Consider the following 23,015-nt stretch of genomic DNA (forward strand, 5'->3'; position numbering starts at 1 on the left):
GACTCTGGTAAAACACAACCACAAGGTCAAACAGCTTGGTCCTGAACCTACTACTACTACTACTAAGTCGCTTCAGTCCTGTCCGACTCTGTGCGACCCCATAGATGGCAGTCCACCAGGCTCCCCCGTCCCTGGGATTCTCCAGGCAAGAACACTGGAGTGGCTTGCCATTTCCTTCTCCAATGCATGAAAGTGAAAAGTGAAAGTGAAGTCGCTCAGTCGTGTCCGACTCTTAGCGACCCCATGGACTGCAGCCCACCAGGCTCCTCTGTCCATGGGATTTTCCAGGCGAGAGTACTGGAGTGGGTTGCCATTGCCTTCTCCAGTCCTGAACCTAGGTCTATCTAAATTCAGTCTATTTTCCATAAAACTCACTAACCTTCCACATACTCTTCTGCCCAGAAATCCTACAAAAGTTTAAAGGATTAAGGAAGAAGACTTCTTATGAGGGTGATGCTTTCTTCAGCCCCTACTTTTCCCTTTATCCATTCTTCTGTTTCTTCTACAGTTCAATAAATGGGTTCCTTGGCCCACCTCTATTTTCATCACATCCTTTACCACTCTCTTTCCTAATTCTCTTTCCCTCTTTCCCTACCTTTAAAATATCAGGGGATTCTGAGATGGTAGCAGGCAATGGTCATCAAACTGCAAGCTTAGTATTAAGGGAAAAATTGTATTAGAGTAAAAAATCATGACACAGAATGAGTTCCTTTTTTTTTCACTGACCCCATTACCCAGTAAATTACTCTGCTTCATCCATATCCTTAGCTGTAAATGGACAGGCCATATTTCATAGGTTGTTTAAGCTAAAAATCTTGCTGGGTCCATCTGCTATGTAGAACCAATTTCCATCAAGAAATCTAAAAATCTGCAGCTGGAAGGGACTTGAAGATCACCTAATCATACTACATCATTTTAGAACTGGGAAATTGGGTCTCTGTAAGAATAAATGCTTTCCCCAAGGTTATCAGGCGGAGCAGATTCATACCTGCTCAATGGAGGGCTTCGAACAAATGAGAGTCTTTGGCTTGAAGCATCAACATCCGATCAATTATTTAGCTAGAAAGGCTTTGTATATATTGTAATGGGATGCATGGTTAAGTCCATGCATCCTAGTAATAGAGAAGATGTAAGGTTAAATCACAACTCTGCTGCTTCTTGTGAGAAACTTTTGCTCTATGAGCTCTATAAAGGCATGGACATGTATTTTTTTGTGATCATAGTATCCCCTGCATCTAGCCTAATACTGCTAAGTTAGGAGTACTTTGACTTTATTTATTTGAATGAATGAATATCTTTTATATGGTTAGGAGGTTTCAAAGAGAATTTAGCACAATGGACCTATAAGAAGCTCTATGCTTAGTTATTATTGCTAAAAGCAAAGCTGAGTATCCCTTTGCTTAACAGTCCAAATTTCTGAATAGCAAGAATTCTTCTGATCATGTTCAGTAAGTTCTTTCATCTTGAAGGCTTTCCTTAGAGCCAAAAAATATTTGAAAAGTGAAAGTGTTAGTCCCTCAGTTGCGACCCAATGGGCTATAGCCTGCCAGCATCCCCTTTCTATGGAATTCTCCAGGCAAGAATACTGGAGTAGGTAGCCTTTCTGTTCTCCAGAGGATCTTCCTGACCCAGGGATCAAACCAAGGTCTCCTGCATTGCAGGCCGATTCTTTACCATCTGAGTCACCATGGACTGTATGCCACCAGGGTCCTCTGTCCATGGGATTCTCCAGGCAAGAATACTGGAGTGGGTTGCCATACCATCCTTCAGGGGATCTTCCCAGCCCAGAGACTGAACCCATGTATCTTACATTTCCTGCCTTCACTGGTGTGTTCTCTACCACTAGCACCACCTGGGAAGCCCTAAAGAAAGTTTATGGGGTGCTTAGAAACAATTGACAGGCATAGAAGGACAAACGGATAGACAGTCATTTCCTGCAGCAAAATGAGTAAAGTTGATACAAAGGAAAGTGAGAATAAGCCTCTGTGTGTTGGGAGGTTGTGGGGAGAAAGGAAAGGCAGCATTAACATTTCAAAGATATGGCACTATTTCTGCCATGTTTTCCCTATGGCTCTCTCTTCTCTTAGTGCTGAGCAGGTATAACCCTGTATCAACACCAATTGTTGGCACCTTGGTTTTCTTCAGTTCTTTGGAAATTTCTAGTGAAACCACAAATTTTAACTAAATTTAAGGGACTCTTTTTCTTTACAGAAAAGTGGAACACCCTAGTTTTGGAAAATAAAATAAAATCTATTCCATGAATATCCAAATCTAGATAGGGATGCGTGGTCACTCTGGAGTGGCTACTAGGAGTCACTGCAAGTTTTCAGGGCATACATAAATAACAAATAACAGTAGCTTGGTAAAGGATTGTGAAATTGTAGCTCTTAATCATAAATGTAATGACTGTCATGTCTTTATTTAGTATTTATATTACTACAAGGCTAAAGTGGTTTTGAACGAGTCCTTTAAAAAATTAGTCATAATTTCTCAAAATGTATTGATTCCAGCAGATGATTGTACTGCATTTTGTTTCCAGTGAAGCAGCAAATTAATATTGGTTTCTATAAGGATTTGGATCATATTTAGTTTTAGAAAAATGGTGACATGATTTCAATGGCTTGTGAATTTCTGTTTTCCTTATAAGCTAAACCATTAATATGGCCATTTGCAAAGTTATACAGAGATCTTTGAAATATTGCTCTTGGAAGAGAATCTCCACTTGGGACAATGTATTTTTAAATCCACTGCTTGTAAGTGGCTGTAAAGAAAATGTCTGGGGTCAAGAATAAGTAAATCCTATACAACAGCACAGTCTGTCAAAAAATCAGGGCATCTGGAATCCTTATCTAAGTATCAGAGATGCCTATTGCTACTTGACCCACTTTTTTCTCTGTGTGTAAAATAATTCACATTTGTTTCAGTGATATGAAAAGGAAGCAGGCTACAAAATTTTATTTTGAAATGTCTTAAAGTAATCAAGAAATCCATTTTTAGATGTCAAAATTTATTAGGAATATATAACTCTGTACAGGTAATTCGAATTGTAACTATACATATGGACGACAGCCTTACTAAATTGGATTTTAAATGGATGGGGACACATGATAGCATCTGACATACAGAATTTCTCATTTCAACAGAATTTATAAAATCTGCATCAGCCAAGGTGAAACTCACATGGGCTGTTGAGCCATTGATTAAGATATGAAAAAGTTTCTTTATCACACAAACATTTTTCCAAGGGCTTACTCATCTGTAACTTAGTTTATAAGGTATCCAGTTATATTTTAGTGATATAATTTTTGAAAATTAATAATGAACCTTATTTTTCCTAAGTTGCACCTTTCTAATAGTACAATTTTTTTAAATGAATTTGATTTTTAAGTTCAAGAAATGCATAATCACATTAGAAGTCAGCTTCAGTGATGTAGGAGAGGTATGTCTTGGGAGCAGTTTTAGCACTAAGTGGACCCATCTCTGATAAGCTAATTTAGAGAGGAAATTGTCCAGAGGGTCTCAATCATGACCATGTAAATCTGGGCAGAGGAAATACATTAAGCCTGGTTTGTTTCTTCAGTGTTCAGTTCAGTTCAGTTCAGTTGCTCAGTCGTGTCTGACTCTTTGCGATCCCATGAACCACAGCATGCCAGGCCTCCCTGTCCATCACCAACTCCTGGAGTTTACCCAAACTCATGTTCATTGAGCTGGTGATGCCATCTAACCATCTCATTCTCTGTCGTCCCCTTCTCCTCCTGCCTTCAATCTTTCCCAACATCAGGGTCCTTTCAAATGAGTCAGCTCTTCGCATCAGGTGGCCAAAATATTGGAGTTTCAGCTTCAACATCAGTCCTTCCATTGAACACTCAGGACTGATTTCCTTTAGGATGGACTGTTTGGATCTCTTTGAAGTCCAAGGGACTCTCAAGAGTCTTCTCCAACACCACATTTCAAAAGCATCAATTCTTCAGCGCTCAGCTTTCTTTATGGTCCAACTCTCACATCCATACATGACCACTGGAAAAACCATAGCCTTGACAATATGGTGCAAGTAAAAGAAGTGGAAGTCACCAGGAGACAAACTGTTGAATTCCTCTTTTGTACATTCTCCTCCTCTAATGGTTAATTCCTTCTGTGGCCAGCAGCATGAGGTGCTCCATTCCTCAGAACCATTTTCTGGGTCTTACCTTTCTGAAAACCTATCAGCTGTGGGGGACACCTGCCAGGAATCCTAGCTAACAATGATCCCCCAGTTTCAAATGGACATGCAGCCTTAAGGTGTTCAAAGACTGTCCCCAGTGACATTGATGAGACCGAAAAAGAAGGCCAAGCCTGTCAGTAATGCCTAATGCTTCAGCCCATAGTCCAGAGCAGCTGCCCATAACTGATGCCCTCAGCTTCTAGGCTGCCCCCTTGGTTTGGCTGGCATTCCATGAGAAGTGACTCACTACTCTCCAGAGTCTGCCTGCTGCTGTCAAAGAGAAGTTCTGAGACTTACCATTCAACAAGTAAAATTAAAAATACTAAGTTGGTCAGTGGAGATATTTGATCTTTTAGAGTTTCAATGTCTACATGAAATGTTTGACATTGTAACATTGATAATTTTCACTGAAATACTTACATATAAGCAATGTCTTTAGGGTTTACAAGTATAGTTTCCTGAAGTTAACTATACTTGTAAAGAATTAAACGTTAAATAACCCATTTATAAGAGTTGATAAACTGAGGCAAAGGAGAAAACTGCATCATAATTCAATAGAATTAAAAAAAAACTCTCAGAAGTTTCATTCATATATTGATGTCCATTTGGGGAGAATATATTTTATGGTGTCATTATAAGTCCAATGTGTAAGTCTGTCTTTAGAGATAAATGTCACATTAACAGTGACCTACATTTCTTTTTGAATGGAAATTGCACTGGTCAATCTTCTGTTTTGAGTGCACCAGATCAGAACCTTGATTAAAGTAACTGGTTTAGTAGGGGGCCACATTTTAAATACACATTTTCTGGCATGTATGGATTTGTTAGATGGTGGGTATTGATAGTTAACAAAGGAGACAAATATTGCTCAGTTGAATCAGTACCTACTTGCCCCCAGGACTGCCATTTTCTGGGAAATATTGCAGTGTACATACTGTATTATATGTGATATACCTAACATCCCTTATTTCTGCTACATCATCAAAAATAGATCAATTGTTACTATGAATGTCTTTACAAAGAATTATTCAGTTGCTGTTGTTTAGTCGTTAAGTTATGTCTGACTCTTTTACGATCTCGTGGACTGGAGCCCGCCATAGAGCTCCTCTCTGTCCATGGAATTTCCCAGGCAAGAATATTGGAGTGGGCTACCATTTGTTTCTTCATGGATCAAACTCGCTTCTCCTGCATTGGCGGGCAGATTCTTTACCACTGAACCCCATGCTGCTGCTGCTGCTGCTAAGTTGCTTCAATCGTGTCCGACTCTGTGCGACCCCATAGAGAGCAGTCCGACAGGCTCCCCCGTCCCTGGGATTCTACAGGCAAGAACACCGGAGTGGGTTGCCATTTCCTTCTCCAATGCATGAAAGTGAAAAATGAAAGTGAAGTCGCTCAGTCCTGTCCGACTCTTCGCGACCCCATAGACAGCAGCCTACCAGGCTCCTCTGTCCATGGGCTTTTCCAGGCAAGAGTACTGGAGTGGGGTGCCATTGCCTTCTCTGACCGCCCCCATAGGAAGCCCCAAATTATCCAGTAGAAGCCTATTAAAAAGAAAAATGAATATTAATATATACTTTTTATCTGTTTGCGATCCTCATATCTTTGAATGTGGGACCTTTTCATCAACCCTGTCACCAATATATGTGAAGCATGCATGCACAACATATAATGATTCAACTTATAGAGGAAACAGTAACGGTGATTACATTTAGCTTGTAGAAGTACTCATTACTCTGCTTTCTCTAAAAAGATCGTATGTCATATTGTGATTGTATTGCATAATTAATACATTTATGTTTGTAAATACCGTCAAAACCTAAAAGCAAAACTTCATCAATGTGACTGTGCAAGTTGGCAGCCTTCCCTACCTTAAGCAGAGCATTTTCATCCTGGGACTAGCAGGCTGTCTCTTGATTTGAGGGAGTCAGCTGACGCATATATGTGTGTAGAATTGTACCCAACTGACAAAATATTGACCATGTCTTCTGCAAGAGTCTTTCATTCTTCTGAATATTTGCTGAATGCCAGGCACGGTATAGCAGAGTGTAAGACAAATGAAGTCTCTTCCTACTTGGTGTTTTCATAAGCCTAGCAGGGGGACATGTGCAAGAGAAATAGATACAACTAATATTGAATAAAGTGACAAGTGCTAAGAATGAATAAGTAGAGACTGTGATGGAGAGTCAGTCACAAGGGAACTTCTTTTACATAGAAGGAACAGCAGGGTGTAGGGTGATAGCAGAGAAGCAGTCTCTGCCCTCAAATTGCTGATGGCCCTGGGGTGGCTGAGATGTGTCCACTGAGAGTCATTACTCACTGGTGTGCTATTTCTCAAATAGGATTCTGCCAAATCCTTATCCTTATTTTGCAAGAGAGATGTTAATAGGTATTTTATGAAAACAATGAAATGTTCTGTGGTCGAATGTATTTAGAGAGTTATGCATAGCAGTTTAGCTCCTTCTGGAAATTCACAAATCATAGCATAGTGTAGCATAGGCTCTGAGAAGTCTGACAGGAATAAAAAAATATAGAAATCTGCTTAATCCTATGTATCAAAAATATTTTTGACTTTGGATTTTGATTCCAGTTTAGTAAGTGCTTTTCGATGCAATGAATTTGAATGATATCAAAAGTGCATAAATGTCATGAGGTTTGGCAGCATCAGATAAACCACAGCATTTTGCGAATGAAAATAATAGTTATGGAAAGTTTGGAGATCATTACACTTTGCTGATGGCCGTCATTGTCCAATGATCCTCAGAATTGACTTCCTAGTGGAAATGATTTTGGAATAGTATGTAGTTTGACTTATTAGGGATTTTAATGTATATATTGTTGTTCAATTGCTCAGTTGTGGCTGACTCTGCAACCCCCTGGACTGCAGCACACCAGGCTTTCCTTTCCCTCACCATCTCCTGGAGCTTGCTCAAACTCATGGCCATTGAGTCAGAGATGTTATCCAACCATCTCATCCTCTGTCATCCCCTTCTCCTCCTGCCTTCAATCTTTCCCAGCATCAGGGTCTTTTCCAATGAGTTGGCTCTTCGATTCAGTTGGCCAAAGTATTGGAGATTCTGCCTCAGCATCAGTCTCTCCAATTAATATTCAGGGTTGATTTCCTTTAAGATTGAATGGTTTGATCTCCTTGCTGTCCAATGGACTCTCAAGAGTCTTCTCCAACATCATCAATTTTTCAGCACTCAGCCTTCTTTATGGTCCAACTCTTAAGTCCATACACAACTACTGAAAAAACCATAGCTTTGACTAGATGGACCTTTGTTAGCAAAGTAATGTCTCTGCTTTTTAATAGGCTGTCTAGGTTGGTCATAGCTTTTCTTCCAAGGAGAAAGTGTCTTTTAACTTCTTGACTTCAGTCACCATCTGCAGTGATTTTGGAACTCAAGAAAATTGCAGGTCTCCTAAAAGTGGGATCTTGTTTCCATTTTGGCTGCTCCAGGACTATTATAAAGATACAATGTATTAGTGATATGTAACAAGTAAGTCCAGTCCATGAAATTCTTTTCTTTTGATTCTTTGTAGTTTTGATCACAGAAAGTCTTTATTAGTTAGTTGGTACACACATATACATTTGATATTTCAAGATAATTTGAAGAGGTGTCAGCAGAGTTTAAAGGAATCAATAGGAGATTGAAATACTCCAAGCAAATCAGGAAGAAGTTCCTTCCCATCCCTAGTCCTAAACCCAAAGTATAGCTTTATGGAGAAAGTGGTCTTGGATGAATGGTGCCCTTCACCACTGGGAATCCCTTAACTCATAAACACCTGGAAGAAAGAACTGGAAGGATAAATAGCCTGGCTTATACTCATCCTGCCCTCAAATTGCCTACTTGTGCCTCCTATTGCCCAAAAATATCTAGAAGAAAAAGGGCAAAGGGGTCCAGTTGATGACTTTCATTTAGGTCAGTTCTAAGATCAGGAAAGGGTGAAGAAAGTAATATTGATTAAATTGAATAAATTGATTTTGAGAGGAAAACTAGCATAAGATCATTTTTATGTTCTCTGTGATAGAAAGATGAGACTCATTTTATCTATTTCCATCCCTTGTTAAACATGAGTGTTCCTAGCCTTCAATGAAGCCATTCTGACTGCACTAAGTATTAACTTGACTGAGCTTTGATGATCTTGATATTTAGGCTAATGCCCAGGCCCTGAAGAGTCTGCTACAACCTTGTGTTAAGTATGAAATCACTGTACTACATTATATTCTAGATTTCTATTACCACTGTACAGTGGGCTCTCCACTTCACTGTGTTTCTTAAAGTCGAAGTAGTGGCTACTCTGCCTCCCTGCTGCATTGAAAAGCAAACTGTAAGCAAGGTGTCTGGGTAATCAGTCAGAATTCTTGCTTCCCATCCAGTTCCTCCTGCTTCTTAACTCTTGGAGGAGGACTCTACCTGGGTTCTGCCTAGATCATCTTGGATGCTTTTTACCGATTCTTCTTGTCTGCCCCCACCCTTGGAGTCCATGTCTTTTGCTTCTCATGACCTGTACCTGCAATTCCATCAGGTGCCTGTTTTTAGGTACTGGCCCCACTTTGCTGTGTGTAGTACTCTGTTACTCAACTCATGAGGCCATAACAGAATACCTTAGCCTGATTGGCAGTAACAATGGAACCTTATTTGCTCACAGTTCTTGAGGCTAGAAGTTCAAGATCAAGGCTTAGCATGGTTGTTTTCTGGTGAGAACTTTCTTCCTGGCTTGCAGATGTCTGTCTTTTCTCCCTGTATCCTCACATGGTGCCAGATGGGGGTGGGGGAGAGCAAGTTCTTTGGCCTCTTTTTATTAATCCAGTAATAAAGATCCCATACAGCTTCATCCAAACCTAAATCTGTGGCAAAGGCCCCTTTACCAAATATCTTCACATTGGGGGCTAGGGCTTCAATAAGAATATGATTTTTTTGCGGGGGGTGATGGGGAACACAATTCTCCCATAACCAGCAAGGAGATAGAAATGCCTTGGAGTTCATATCCCTTGGGGCAGCATTTAGCCAATGACTGAGCTGTCCCAGTTTGAAGTCTCACCCCCTAAGGTCTTATGGCAGGACAAAACCATGAGGCATGATTTACAGTCCATAGGAATAACCAGTGTTATGTGCAGGAGGCTGAGGGTGTGTTCAGAATGAAGGGCAGTGCCTGGATGGCATGCCGAGGTGCCTGGGCACACTGTGTGATTGTACTGTGGGAGGGCCTGTCTTTGAATGTTTAGTTCCTGAGTTGACACGGGCACAAAGAAGGAGACGGACAAAGAGAAAGAAGGTTGGAAGTCAGCTTTCAAGTCTTAGCTCCCTCACTATTATTCCCAGACATGAGCTTTAGTCAGAGATTCTGTCTGAATCAAGGCTTTATATATCTCTGAATAGAGATTTATTACCCACAGAATAAGTCAATAAGTCTTGGACTATCTGTTCTTCACTAGTTCAAGCAGAATATTTTAAAATGGGAGAAAAGTCATTTTAGGACTATTTTTCTTCACAAAATAATCTGTATAAATATATTATATCCAACTGAAATCCTAATTTATATACTTAATAACAATAATTTGACGTGTTGGTGTGGTACCTTCCTGGAGTTGTGGGATTGATTGATTTACTGACAAGTCTCAGACACAAGTTTATACAATCCTATATATAAAACATGCTAAGAGTCTGTTAAAAATACATTTTTATCCACACTAGACTTAATGAATGTGTGTACTAAAAATACAGTTAATATCTTTGACATTTTCTACTTAGCACAAGATGACCTGTCTTAAAAAAAATAAAAAACAAAAAACAAGATGTGTTTATTTATACTCCCATCACTGGTATTGTGATTGGATCAAAATCAATCTTTGGCTATGCATTATGCATAGTCAATTCTCTAACTTGATAAGCTAAATATGTAAGACTTTAAATGTATGACTTCCACTTGATACAGTAAATCCTGAAGTCAAATTTCTCCATCATTTTCAAAACAAACATTATCATCTGTTTAGATTCCCAGGCTTATAACTTTTGAAAACTGCTATTTCTTCCTGTGGAATATGCACCACGTATCCATCACCTGCCTGGCTAACTGCATTAGTAAACTTCACCACCTTGGTGCCAGGCAGCCCTGAGTCTTCAGAACCGATTCCCCTGCGTCTAACAGTGCCGGCTCAGTGCACACACTCTGCACGTTCTTGTGGGTTCAATGCTGAATTGTTCTGTTAATTAAACAATTCCCCAAGGGATCAAAATTAACTTTTGACCAATCTATTCTTTATGGATTTTTCACTTCTAGCTCTAGAAAAAATATGCCCTGTAGATTTGTGAAGAGAAAACAATCTTTATTTCTCAATGGCAGGTAGAACTCCCATCTGTCAGGTTTTGCATCTGGTCTCTAGACTAAAGATTTGGAAGCTATATATAATCTTTTTTTTCCCCTTTAGCATTAAAATAAGTAGCTTTCAAACTACTGGAACAACAGTTTCAAACAATCGAAGGAAACTTTAGCTTAGCCAATGATACATGAAATAGCAAGTAGATTACTACTTTGTCAATCAGTTTTTTCAGCACGAAAATAATATTTGCTTCTTTGCTTTTCATTGAGATGATGTGGAAAATAAGGGGGAAAAATGGTTGTGGATTTCATCTCTGTGAAGCAAAGCTGCCAGGATGATTTAGGTCCCATGTGGAGCTATTTTAAGCTTGAAATATTTCGACCGAGCCCTTAGCTACCTAATACCCTTTATACTTTAAAGAGCCACCCTGCTTCTGCTGCTGGTGTGAAGCACTGGTCAAAGCTTTTATATTTAAAATGACCACTCTGTATCTGGGGATAGAGAATTCTATATAACCTATATGAAGCAACTTTGGCTCTCTACCTTCAGCAGAGAACCATAAATGTCATACAAAAGCCAAAAAATCCAACCATCTCACTTTTATGCAGTAAAGAACAGCACTAGGGTTTTTCTCAGGGTTACTGATGCAGAGTCCACTGCCATAGGACATGCCTGTATTCAGTCAAAAACTAGCTCAGTCATTTTGTTTGAAGTTTCTGCTCTCACGTTGTATAGAAAATTCTGGTTTTAAAATGGAGATAGAATGAGAATTCTTTATTGAAAGCCAGCAACAGGAACCAGAAATGGCAGGAAGGGCATAGAAATATGCTATCAGTTATAAAGCAAAACTTAGATATGCAAGAATCTGTCAAGAACTGTGAAGAGTCAGAGACTTTAATTGCAAGTTAAAAAGTTAGCCTGCCACAGCTTCATGGATGCTGGCAGAAGACGCAGCCTCTTGTTAGAGACACAGGTCTTTACCACTCAGCACAGCAGGTGGCCTGAGCCTCATCTTTGCATTGGTTCCTTCATCCATCAGTTCCACAGGGGTGAAACCTGGGAAAGCTCTGAACACAGTGGAGGTGTGTCACGGCTGAGGAACCCTGAGTTTAACAAAACCTTAATATTATAAAGGGGGGTAAGCAGAGCTGCCCAACTTTTGCCTTAGGGAGAGGTATTGTCTATTATTTTGTTCAGGAAAGAAACCTGTCCTATGCCCCAGATGGATATCTTCTCTCAGTCTTCAAAGGGTATTCACTATACAAGCATCCTTGATAGTCCAGAACAAAAGCCATTGATACCTCTGCTCAGAAGACATGCAAAAATGTGCAAGACCCATGCAGAGCTACCTCCCCAAAATTGCATGAGGTATTGAACTGGCTCTGCAATGCCCTCAGTTGCCAATATTCCACCCTTCATGGGAGCAACGCCTCTCCATTGGTTGTGTGTGTGTGTGTATACACACTCAGGTGGTGCTAGTGGTAAAGGACCCGCCAGCCAATGTAGGTAGACATAAGAGATGCAGGTTTGATCCCTGGGTTGGGAAGATCTCCTGGAGAAGGAAATGACAAACTACTCCAGTTTACTTGCCTGGAGAATCCCATGGACAACCCTCCACAGGGTTGCACAGAGTCGAAAACAACTGAAACAGCTTAGCACGGGCATAAATTTGGACTCCAGTAAAGTACCTCACCTGACATAGTCTTTTAATAAATGACTTTAAACAGTTAACCAATGGTCTCATTTTCTGAAGCTTGTGTAAGTCACTGTTTTCCCCTTAGGAATTCAGTTCTGCTCAGCCATCAATCACTCAATGGGAAACTTTGCAAAGGTGGCATATCAGATAAATTCATTAACCAATTTAATCCATTTATGTATACACTAGGAATTGCAGGGGGATATTTTATCGTATTTCCAACCAGGAGAAGCAATTTAATAGTAAATTACATCTGTCATTTTTTGCAGATCTCTGTATGCACCTTTTTTGGGTCACTTTGTTAGACTACAGATTTCCAAATCTTCTGGCATATCAAAATCACTTGGAGTTCTTTTATAATATTCAAGTTCCCGAGCCACTCCCTCAGAGATTCTCACTCAGAGGTCTGGCATGTATTCCTGGATTATTTAATATAGAAAACTTCCTGGGTGATTTTGAGGGGCAAGCACTTGTAGATTTTAGCTATAACTTCCCAGTTATTAAGATTTTCTCTTTATGGCTTAGGATAACATTTAAAATCTAAAACGTAAGGAACAGAGGAATGTTCAAATCATATCTGTGTAATTTTTTAAATGATCTGTAAATTACTCAAAATTTTTTTTAATTAGAGTATAGTTGATTTACAATGCTGTGTTACTTTCTGCTGTACAACATCTGTGTGATTTTAACTGGGAAAACAATACATCTTCTGGAAAAGGCATGGAAATAAATAATTTTACACGTTGAGTACCTTTGATCCTTTGAGGGAAGGTTTCTGGTCCAAGATTGTTAGAACAAATCAAAAGGTGTGAAAGAGCTGGTGAATTTCTAAGGCTGGATTACCCACAGTTTCATCAGAGTGGGGCTGTGGGAGTGGAGAGGACAGGGGTACAAGCCTGGTGACAAAGGGAGCGGGCGTCACTGTAGCACCTCTCTGGCCAGGTGACTGGAGGTCACGCTGACAGTGTGGGTGGAAGGGACTAACCACGCAGAAGAAACAAGAGGAAGACTCAACAGAAATGTCATAGTTTGGCATAGTTTTTGAAGACGAATGCCTGCCAGGTTTCAGAGGATTAAGAAGAGGACAATTCTCAATGCTAATTCTCAACTAATTTAATCACTTTTAGCAGCCACTGGGTATCCAGGTCCTATTGTTAATATTATTATTGTGGCTATTTGCATTCTATGTCTCTGGCTATTTGGTTGAAATTGTGGGGTTGGGGGAGGGAGTAGGCAGCTAAACCAAATTAGCCTGCAACAAGTGGTAGTCCCGGTTCCAGTCTCTCCTGGTCCTTGCTTACTGATCTAAAACATGAGTTGTGTTCCGTTAGATCAGTGGTTTAGAAATGTCACCCCTTAGCCCAGTGCCAGTCCCTAACAAAATTTTCAGTGATTTAAAACAAAACTAAAATATAGAAAATAAAAAATTAAAAAAAAATATAAGAACAGTAAAGAGAAGTTTTAAAGTGTGATTCTTTATTCTGAGATTATATTTACCCACCTCTTTGATTATAACTCTTTGTTTTACATTGTAATGGGAGAGAAAAGTTTTATTTATAGATCTTTTTAAGGTTTTTACTTTTGGAAAAATTAAAAACAGCCCTATGTTGATTCATGTGAGTGTGTGTGTGTCTGCTTATTTCCTGATTTACTGAAATTCAAAAGTCTGTGAATTCTGTGGAAAAGAGTTTGGAAGTTTCTCAGAAGGTTAAACATAGAACTATTATATAATCTAGAAATTCCACTCCTATGGTTCAAAGCAGAGACCCAAATAATTATTTGTATACCCATTTCATAGTAGTGTTATTCATAATAGCAAAAAGCTGAAAATGACTCAAGCATCCATCAACAAATGAGTGGATAAACAACATTTGTACAGATCAGTGGAATATTATTCAGCCTTGAAAGGAATAAGATTTTGATACTACAGTTTCAATGGACTGCTTAGGTGAAATATGTTAGACCCAGATATTATATGATTTGACTTGCATAAGGTACCTAGAGTAGTCAAATTCACAGAGACAGAAAGTAGAGTAGAGGTTACTTGGGGCTAAGAGGACGGGAAAGGGGCAGTTATTTTTTAACAGGCACAGAGCTTTTGTTGGGGATCATGAAAAGTTGTGGGTATGAACAGTAGTGAAACCTGCATGGTACTGTGAATGTTTTTTAAGACCATTGAATTGTCAGTGATTGTTGGACTTAGGCCACGCTCAGGCCCTTTCCATGTGGACCTCTTTGTATTAGTCATGATTTCCCAGAGAAACTATACATATATAGAGAGAAACAGTTTTATTTTAAGAATGTCATTTAAGATTAAGTCCAAAATCTTCAGAGCAGGCTGACTGGCAGGAGACCCAAAGAAAAGCTAATGTTTCAGCTTCAGTTTGAAGGCTCTCTGCTGGTAGAATTCCCTTTTCCCCTGGGGACCTCACTGTTTTCTCTTATGGCCTTCAACCAATTGGACAGGCCCACTCAGATTATACAGGGTAATCTGCTTTATTCAAAGTCTACTGGTTTTAGATGTTAATCATATCTAAAAAAACACTTTCACAGCAGCATGTAGGTTGGTGTTTGACCGAACAACTGGACACCATAGCCTAGCCAAGTTGACACATACAGTTAACCATTATGCTTTCCAATATGCCAGCTTGCTTCATGTATTGTCTTGTATTCTTCAAAAAAAAAGAAGAAAGTTTGCTCATAATTTTTTTTGCCTAACACTAGTCATCTACCTCCCTTCCTTCTAATTTGTGACTTCCAGTCTGCTTTCAAACAGGACAGCCATAGCCAGACTCTTTAGCATTAAAATTAAGTAAGGTATGAGTTGTGAGGGTTCTTTGGGAAGAAGGCAGTCTGGTACATGGACTTACTGACATTTATTCTGGCATGCTAGGTGCCATTTACTTCCTGGAAGTTTCTTTTTTATGTTTCTGGAAAAGAACTATCCAGGGATTATTAATTTGAAGGTTTTAAAAAATTGAAATGTAAGCAAGACATGGTGAAAGAGAAAGACAGAGATAAAAAGTGGGTTTCCTGCATAAACTAGGGGAAAAGGTCTCATAGTTTAGAATTGAGGCCACGCTAACCCTGGAGTCATATTTTGAATGGGAAGAGTTTGGTCATCATTTAATAGTTTCGGTATTTTTGTCTTCAGCTTAAGCATTTTTCTTTCACAAATTTCTTATCTTTGTGGCTACATCTTCTCCTAATATTTGAAGAACCAGTGATTCAAAGTGAGGGCAGAAATGTCATATCATGTTTTGAGCAGAGAGCAGGCAGCAGAAGGTCTTGGGATTTATTTCTGCCTCCACAAGTAACTTGCAATGCAGTGGGGCATGCTGCTGCTAAATCTCTGTGAAGATTGCCAGCCTACAGTGTGGGCAGAGTCACTGAGTTTTGTAGAAGTATTTCATGTTTGTAAATACCCCATGACCCTTGAACTAAAGATGCTATTGAGGTACAAAGTATTATTTTCAAGTGACTGAACATCGTGCACCCCTGAACTCTGCAGAATAAAGTGGTTTGTGTAGTCTACTTAACACTTCTTGTGTTTGGTTTTCCTGATGGCCAGACACAAAAGAACTAGAGAAGATCAATATAAAGTTGTTTTCTTCTTTTGTTTTAAAAATATCATGCCACAGAGTAAATTTCATACCGATTTTGAGGGTATTCCTTTTTGTTTTATTCAGTGTTTCTTCACTTTCCATGAATCTGTTTAGTTTTATGGATCTTGAGATCTAGCTGCAATTTAAAGGAGAGAAAAAAAAAAAAAAAGGGTCTATGCCCTAGAGATATCTTTAGAATATTTTATGAGCCACATAAGGCGACCAGGAGGTTCCCATATGAATCATGCACACGCGGCGCTTCCTTTCCCTTATATTTGAAACTTGCCGAAGAGAAAGGTGAAGCCGAGGGCAGCGTCTTCAGTGGTACCGCACTCTCCTGCCTCCCATATTCCCCTTCAGTAGGACTCTTTCAAACATATCCGCATCCTCTCACCTTTGCAAAATGTGAGAAAGTGTGGCCGAGTGGCTTTCATGCTGTCGAGAGCGCAAGGAGGGGAGCATATGTTGAAACTGTCCCTGATTTAAGCTCCTTTTGCTTTCAAATGCCTTACACGTGGCAGGGAGGGGGGCGGGGCATCAGAACTAACACTTCAGTAGGCATCGAATTGCCTGCATAATTACCTTTCTCCAAATCTGTCTCATTGTTGAGAAAAACCTTCCTTGTTGGCTTTTTAGGATACAATGTGGGTGTATTTTACAATTTTTTTTCCCCCAACTTGTTTCAGGTACTACTGTTATTTACTATATCTCACAGCCATTTGGTTAGCCTTATAAATGTCAGCCTGACTGAATGGTTTCCCTTTATGTAGTGTCTGGAATTCTAACTAATGGTACCATTATAAAGTGAGGAAAGGAAACCACTATAAGAATCACAGTCCTTCGTGGAAATTGTCTTGTTCCTTCTGATTTGTGAAGTCTACCAACTGTTAAGAGTTTCTTGATTGAGTCTAACAGCCCTTGAACATAGGGACCGAGTTGAGTTTTAATGCAATTGAGTCGAAAGCGATACAGTGTTTTGTAGACCCGTATCGATTGGCAGCCTGGCAAATGAGGACTGGCAAAAAACTCACACTGATAAAATGTCTCTTAGGCTCATCTACCTCAAATTTTTTTTTTTTTTTCTATCAGTGTTGGCATATTTGTCCCAGCTCCCTGAACGCAAGTCCTTGTGAGGAATTATAACTGAAATGTTCAAGATCACCTCTGAATCACATCAGTCACCACTTCCTTACCTCAGGTGCAGCAAGATTTCTCTTTGCTAGTCTCCTAGATCCTCTCTACTTCTTTGGCTTCTATCTAATCCCTTCCTACCAATTTTCTTCCTGCAATTACTTTCCCAGTTGCTTCTCTGTCTCCTTCCTGATTTCCTTTTTCTTCTTAAGTGCTGATGCTGCCTTCTTCCCACTGATCTCAGGTTACATTGTTTTCCTTAGAAGTCTCATTCTCACTCATCATTTTATAATAGCTTCAAAATGAATTTGCTCAGTCGTGTCTGACTCTTTGTGACCCTATAGACTGTAGTTGGAGAGGCTCCTCTGTTCATGAAATTCTCCAGGCCAGAATACTGGAGTTAGTAGTCAATCCCTTCTTCAGGGGATCTTCCTGACCCAGGGATCAAATCCTATAATAGCTCAAGTGCTTATGATTCCCAAACTTACATATTGTTTTGATCATGCCACTGGTGTTCAGATTTATAATCTGCTCTATTTATCGATTTGTTTCACAGGCACCTCAGATGAACCTTGTTCTTGAATCATCCTCTCAAATTCTGAATGACAATTACTGACACACCACCCCCTGAGCCAGCTGTCACAGACAGAAAGTCAGTAATCATTCTAATATTTCCTTCTTTACTTTTCCTATTCAGACAATTCCAAAGTCCTTTGCATTTCATCTCTCAAATATTTCTAGAGTCTCCTCCTTCTCACTACTGCTGTTGATGCAAAAGTCAAAGCTCTTTCCTCATCAGTCCTAACTAGGCTTCTTCTTTCTGGTTTCGCTTTGCCTCATTTATGCCATAGAAGGATACTTCTAAGACACAAAGCTGACCATAGTGCTCTTACAATTAGAATGGTATTCTTTCACCTATTAAATTGATACCAAGAACTATATTATGGAACCATAATATGGTTCTCAAAAGCCTGCCTTTGTTCTCTTATTAGATTGCAGTTTTCCTCCTCCAAACTGACCCTTCCTTCTAGCCATTAGTAACTCACTCAACTTTCAAGACTAAGTTCAAGCATAAACTTCACTAGAGATCTTCCTTTTCCTATATAGGGTGAGCTAAGTGCCTCTCCTCTTACTTCCATAGCAACAAATTCACAACCTTCTTACAGGAGAACTGTGTTCATTCTAAGAGGTCCTCCGTAGCACTATTGCTGCCATCCTTCTACTCCTAGAGCTCAGTGCAGTGCTTAGATCACACTTGGTGCTCAATGAATTTGAACTGAGCCAGAATATTCCAGGTGCTTATTTCACAGACAAACGCTGCAGTAGCCTCACAACTGATCTCTCTGCCTCCAACGCACACTCACTACAGTCTGTCTTGTACACAGCTAATGCATGCATGCTAAGTCACTTCAGTTGTGCCCAGCTGTTGGTGACCCTATGGACTGTAGCCTGCCAGGCTCCTCTGTTCATAGGATTCTCCAGGCAAGAACACTGGAGTGGGTTGCCATGCACTCCTCAGGGAATCTTCCCAACCCAGGAATTGAACCCACGTCTCCTGAGGCTCCTGCATTGCAGGTGGATTCTTTACCCTTGAGCCACGGGGGAAGCCTACACAGCTGATAGGTGACTATAACTGAAGCTTTGTTCTTATGATTTTTCTTCCTGCTTAGACTCTACAAACATTTCCTAATGCTCTGTGAAGATTTATAATCATATGTATCTGTCTTTCCTTGTGTGTTTGGTCCTACCTTACCTATTCAGATGCTCCTCAACTCAGTTCTTCTCAATTCACACTGCTCTTCTTTGCCATCATCACTTGTAGGTTCAATAATCATGGACTTTCAACTTTACATAAACCTTTTTAGCATTCACAAAAAACTTTCACAATGAATGCTTATTCCCTCATCTAATAATTTTTGCTCTCCTTCCTGCCTGCTTTGCCTTCTTCGTGTCCTAATTTATATTCCTATTTTCTTGAAGGCTCATCGCTTCTATGATATCCACTATAAGAAAAGACAGCAGTCTTTTACTTCATCTATATTTCTCTAAAAAAGACACATAATATTGCCTTTTACCATACTATTTCTCCCATTCTAAATACCTCCCCAAGTTTTCTTAACTTTTAGTGTTGCATATTTTATCTTTTCAAGTTTCTTCAGAGTTTATCAAAGGTAAAGCCAGGACTTCTCTCTCTGTGTATATATATTGTCATCCATGATCCTTGGAACAGAAGAGATTCTCTTTGTGGGTGGCATCTACTAAGATTTTCTTCTTTTGTGAAATAAATTTATTTTTTCCTCATATTCAACTTCATCCCTGGAAGATAGTTGATGCATCTTTAAGTTTCTTTTCTTTCTGTATTATTGTAGTATTTTTAGAAAGTCCTTCAAATATTTAGAAAAATTATTTTTTCTGCGTCATGTCATTGATCTTGACCTTGTCCACAGAAATGAGATATTGCTTTACAACTAGTAAGACTGCTGTTCCATGTGCAAACAATAATATGTAATATAATACATTGTATTGCTATAGCAATGGTGTAATAAACTAGACCTGAAATATAGGATAGGTTGAACTGTTTTTGTTTTTTGATCCAATTCAGTAAGGTGATAGAAACATCTTGTTTGAGGAGAAAAAAAAAAGATGTTTGTTTACAGGTTTACTTTCCTCTGATTGCTTCTATGAATTTTTGTTTTCATACTTATTAGCAGTGTAATGTAGAATTAATAGTGCCTATATCATGGAGGGGGTCTGCCCTGGTGGCTCAGAGGTTAAAGCGTCCGCCTGCAATGAGGGAGACGTGGGTTCAATCCCTGGGTCTGGAAGATCCCCTGGAGAATGAAATGGCAACCCACTCCAGTATTCTTGCCTGGATATCATGGAGAGGAGGTCTTCACTTCCCTTCCAAAAAATAAAACAATTTTTAAATTTAACAAAGTTGAGAAAACATTGATAGTAATACAAAGATATAGTACCATGTTCTGAGTAACAAGATCTACTGTTTAGCTAACAGCCAATTTTTTAAAATGTTATAATTGGGGAGGATTTATGATTCAGGTTAAAGCTTCAGGGGCAAGCAAATTCTAGAGATTTTTAAAATGTAAATCAACAGTAACAAGAAATCCCCCCCTAGGGAGTCCAGCATTATTTACAAAGTCAATTGGGCTATGACAGTGATCCTTCTTTTTATCTCTTATAGAGCTCAAACTTCATTTTTCAGCTTTCTCTCAGAGCTCTGCAACCTATAACTTAAGCAGCATATATCAGGCATGCTAAAGTCTGCTCTTCCCATCAGGGAACTTGTGCAATTGACTTGCTGTCCTGGTGAGCAGGTGAGCAAATTGGTATGGGACAAAAGGTCAATCTGTATTCATGGTGTGCTAATGCCTTTGCAGATGAAAAAAATTATAATAACCCTCCTGGACATACCACACCGTATGCATAATTTGAAAAAAAGAAACACATGTGTAAACTCCTTGATCATACTTGAAGTGAATGGTACTACTTACTGATGGCCTTCTGCTTCCAATTTGAGAGCTACTTTCATGGGAAAGAATGTTGTCCTGTAACTCTCCATTCAGACAGGACATCTGACAGTGGCATCCAGCTTCCTTCATGTCTTTCATGTATTAAGCCCATATCTAATATGTGATGATTTAACAAGAGCTGAAGACAATGGCACCCCACTCCAGCACTCTTGCCTAGGAAATCCCATGGATGGAGAAACCTGGTAGGCTGCAGTCCATGGGGTCACTAAGAGTCGGACACGATTGAGCGACTTCACTTTCACTTTTCACTTTCATGCATTGGAGAAGGCAATGGCACCCCACTCCAGTATTCTTGCCTGGAGAATCCCAGGGATGGGGGAGCCTGGTGGGCTGGTGTCTATGGGGTTGCAGAGTTGGACATGACTGAAGTGACTTAGCAGCAACTATGATTTAATTGTCGTGAGCACAGCACATCTGCATCTCAAAACATTAAATCGTAGTGTTTATTTCAACATTCCATGTCCTGCTATATTAAGGAAATGTTTCTGGTGAAATAAATTAATTAACAGTCAGTCACGAGGGCCCTATCATTCAGAGTCTTGTGCCAACATGCACCATACAAACATGATTAATAAAAGAACACCCTGGAGTAAAAGAGGTCAATCACTGCATCATGGCATTAAAAATGAGACTATGGCATGTCAACAACTTTAATTGAGTTAAGTGTTCCATGAAAAGAATGGAAAAAGTCAAAATGAGAAACAGGGCTCGTCATTATTTCCAAAATTGTTGATGCAAGATTTTTTTCAAGTAAGGGAGTTTTGCATCCCTAAAAGAAATATCAAATTGTCAGTTGATCTCTTTGAAAAAGAATACTAAGCACTTCCATCAATAGAAAGACCAAAACTTGATGTGATATTTATTAAATCCTTAGTAAATTTTGATCTTTTCTATTTTATAAGACTAATAGTAATAAATTTAAGAAGAGAATTTTAGAAGATATAATTATGTACAGATTCTAAAGAGGAAAGTATGGGTTATTTTGCCTTTTATTAATCTAACTCAAACATTATATTTTAGATTTCTAAAAAAGTAACTTTTTATTATTTAAAACAATCTATGAGTAATTTATATCCAATAAAATGTATAGATCTTAAGTGTTCCAATTTGATGAGTTTTGACAGTTGCACACACTTGTGTAAAAGATAGTGTTTAATCACCCCAGGAAATTTCCTCACAATCTTTCTGCTGTGCCAACATGTGCAACCACTTACTTTTTTCACTGTGTTTAGTTTTAGCTGATCTAGAACTTTAAGAAATGGAAACATACAATCAACAATGTTGTTGAGATTTCATCCATGTAGCAGTAGAACTATGGTCTGTATTAATAGCCTGCTTCTTTTACTGCTAATCATTATTTTTCAGTGTGGATATGACATAATTTGTTTTTCTGTTTCTGTGTTGATGTGCATTTGTGTTGTTTTCAGCTGTCTTATTGCCCTTTCAGAAACTGCCCTCTGAAATTTGGCTTCATAGAAATGCACAAACTCTTTACTACACTGTCCTCCCACGTGGGCAGCTAACGCTGGTTTCTTCGTTTTTCTGAAGAGGATGGGTAATTTTAGATGAATGATGAAAAAATCACATTTGTAGTTGATGAAGAATTTAGCTATGGCTGCTAATGCTTTGAAACAATTGTATTTTTCTAAAAAGAAACCTAATTTATTAAAATTCTTATTTAGATCATAAATTCATGCATATATGAGAAATGGTACAGATAATGTATAAGAAATTGTAGTTTATAAAGATGATAGGTATTGGGTAATATTTTAAAAATAATCTATTCTACTTAATAGTGTTAGAATTTTTTCACTTATTGATGTGCTTTAATTTCTTTTTGTTTCAGAAGTTTTAAGTAAATCATGGTATGCAAAGATATAGATTTGTACGCATATATTTTTAGCTATCAAGAAAATGTATGTTCTAAAATGCCATAATTATGTATAGCGTAATACCTCTATCCAAAGACTACAATTATTTAGAATACAGTGGGCATACTGTTAGCATAATTTACTTCATTGTTCAAAATAGCTAGAGAAATGGTCCTACTTCAAATGATTGACAACCGCTTTGAAAATCTCAAGGGATAGGCCCAAATAGCAAATTAAAAGCATGTCATAACATATTTTTTAGCTTGTTATTTTGCTGCATTTGATTTTACATTATGATTCTGATATGAAATTAAATTTCCTGTAATGGATTTTTTTTTCTTTCCCCCCTCCAAACTGTTAGCTCCTTGTGAGGAGGGTTTATTTTTTGTTCACCTCTGTATCTTTGAATTCTAATGTCTACCCCAATGCCCAGAACACAGTAGGAAAGAAACATTGGTAGGATGATTGGATGCCTATCTACACCGTGACTAGGCTTGACTGATACGTGTCCTGTTTTTGTACTATATCAGATACCATACCAGTCAAAACAATCCAAAGAACAAATTTTTCTTGATTTTTGGTAACTTAAATAATTTTTCTAATTCAGTTATTACTGTATGGAAACCAGATTGATGTTGTTT

This window comes from Bubalus kerabau, chromosome 18 (assembly GCF_029407905.1).
Source record: "Bubalus kerabau isolate K-KA32 ecotype Philippines breed swamp buffalo chromosome 18, PCC_UOA_SB_1v2, whole genome shotgun sequence".
Lineage (NCBI taxonomy): Eukaryota > Metazoa > Chordata > Mammalia > Artiodactyla > Bovidae > Bubalus > Bubalus kerabau.